Source organism: Austrofundulus limnaeus, unplaced genomic scaffold (assembly GCF_001266775.1).
Source record: "Austrofundulus limnaeus strain Quisiro unplaced genomic scaffold, Austrofundulus_limnaeus-1.0 Scaffold177, whole genome shotgun sequence".
Taxonomy (NCBI): Eukaryota; Metazoa; Chordata; class Actinopteri; order Cyprinodontiformes; family Rivulidae; genus Austrofundulus; species Austrofundulus limnaeus.
The window spans coordinates 167657-170421 of NW_013952579.1; positions in this window are offsets into that span (position 1 = coordinate 167657).

A 2765-nucleotide genomic window follows, 5' to 3' on the forward strand; every position below is an offset into this window, starting at 1 on the left:
CCCCCAACCTTTAACCAGTTTAACTGAATTAAATAACTGTTTCTAAATGCTCTTCAGACGTGTTTAACCTACTTTAAGAATGAACAGCCTCACCTTTCTGTGTTTTTGTACATTCTTCTCCTGCGAAAAAGAAAAATATTAGYGCGTTGAACCGACGAAGGATTAAAAGAACTTCCATAAAACTTTAATTACCATCGTCTTTCAGAAGACTGCACTCTGTTTGTTTTGAAGGTCATTAACACAACAAACAATGCACGTTTCATCTGAACGCTCATTTGCACATGAAAGTAAAAAAATAATAATTTTAGCTCTTACACCTCATTAAGCCATAACATTTCTGCTGCTGATTTCTTCTTTTTTTAATACCTTAACCTTAATCTGCTCTTCAGTACAGCTCAGTTATTCATTATAGTTCACAAAGCTTGGTGTTTAGAAAGTTTGGCTTCGAAACAAGCAGAATTCTTGGATTTTATTTTTCTAAGATTACAGTTTTTTTACATTATGATAGAGCTAATTGGGGAAAATGTTATAATATTTCATATTGACTTTGTCCTGACAGTGTGTTTTTCTGTCCTTATTTATCTTTTAGTTTGATTTCTTTCATGTTTTATGTCCTGTTGGCAGTTTTATCTCTGTGACATTAATATCCCTACGTTCTAATTCTAATTTGTTTTCAGTGTCTCCTCTGTCAGCTCCTGCCCCGCCCACTCTCACACGTTGCTGTTGTCTCTCACCCAGGTGTTTGTCATTTCTCCCTATATTTGGTGTCCTGTTGTGAGTTTGTTATCTGGACAGTAACCCGTACGTGTTCCACCCCGCTGTGTCAAAAGGGTTGTWAGAAWTTTGCTGCCACGTCAGCTTTTATTTTATTTTTGCAAGYAAATTACTTTTCTTGTTAGCTCCTGAAGTCTTCTGTAGTTTTAGACTGCCTCTTGGGTTCAAATAATCATGATGTCCTTTAAGATGATGTTTCCCAACCTGTTTTCCTTAAAGCCCCTCCAAGCCAAGCTGAGCCCCCTGTCCCTCTGACACAATCGTCTCTAATTCTGTTCATTCTGGTCCCAATAAAAATCTTAACGTCTTCATCTCTGTCACCTCTAGTTTATCCTCTGTCTTGTTGCAGTCTCCAAACCAGTCACACATCACCCCTACCCAGACTCCCTTCTTCAACTCCTGTGTTTTACCTGTTGCTTTCTTTGGAAGACTCACCTGCCTCCACAGAACCTGTGCTTCACGCAGCTTCAGTGCTGCCTGACTCCCTCTCATTTGTTCTGTGTGTGGCAGCTGTGGTGCAGCAAACAAGTTGGTGGTTTGATTCCTTGCTAAAAGTGTCYCTGGGCAGACAGATGCTGAGCTCTTTGTTTTTCACCTGATCTGTTGTCAATAAACACAAAATTAATATCTCTATCGCATAAATGAAAAAAAATGTTTTATAACAATGACTTTAATGTGTTTGCATTGACTCAGCTTTAAATCAGCTTTATGCACTAGCTCAATTTGAAGCACGAGGATTAAAAACATTAGAAAATTTTTATTTCAAAAATGTGAAATTTGCAAACCAAAGAATGAATCGTGAACAAAATGATTTCATTTTAGAACAAAAATGATTAAACCTGACTTCCTCATCCAGTACCAAAATTCCCCTCTCGGCATGGTTTCATTTGTTTTCTCAAGATCCACTCAAGTGGTGCAAATTCTCATTTTACATCTCCATCAACACTCTCAAAGCAAACATCTCATCTGCAGAGCTCTTGTGCTGCTGCTCACTGACCGTCACCTCATTTCTTCACCAACACGTCTTTCTCATGTCATGCTCACGCCAAGTTCAGCATGGGAGCTAATGCACATCAGCATGAGAAATACGCACTGTGCTTCCTTCACTCACTTGTAATGGACTAACAACCACATTTACATAAAGTMATTTAAAAATTTAAATGTCTAATCACAGAATATATTAGATTATATTAATTTGTTAATGCTTAATATTAACGGCAGTAGGCCTATTGGCAGAGTTGTAAAGTCACTAATACAAACACTTTGTTACTGTACTTAAGTAGAAATTTTGGTTATCTGTACTTTACTTGAGTAATTATTTTTCAGCGTACTTTTTACTTTTACTCATTACATTTTTACACAATTATCTGTACTTTCTACTCACTACATTTTAAAAAAAGGTAAGAAGTAGAAAGTCGTTACTTCTATTTTATTCTGAGTTGTTATTACTTTAAAAAATACTATCCTGATAAAGTGTGTCTCCTGGATAAAGTGAATTTAATTGTGGTTGGATGAGAAGTATAAATATATAAAATTCTGACACACTATTAGCTTGTACACAACAGCTGCACKCCGTTTTGGAGAAGTCACCTCCCAATAAATGTCATTTTGGAAAATCTACTTTTACTCAGTACTTTTACTTTTAATACTTAAGTAGATTTTGTGTCAGAAATTTACTTTTGATGCTTAAGTACAAAATTTATCAGATACTTTAAGACTTTTACTCAAGTCAGATTTTTAGAGAAGACTTTAACTTTTACCAAAGTATTTTTATGATAAGATACTTGTACTTTTACTCAAGTATCACTTTGAGGTACTTTATACCAGTGTTTCCCAAAGTTGGGGTCGGGACCCAAAGTGGGGTCCCGAAACATTAAGGTGGGGTCCTGAAAAGATTTTAGGAGTTAATTACATTTATGGTTTAGTTGTAACAAATGAGTGAGGTTAGTACATTTAAAATGGATAAATGTAGTATAAAAATATTGTTACTA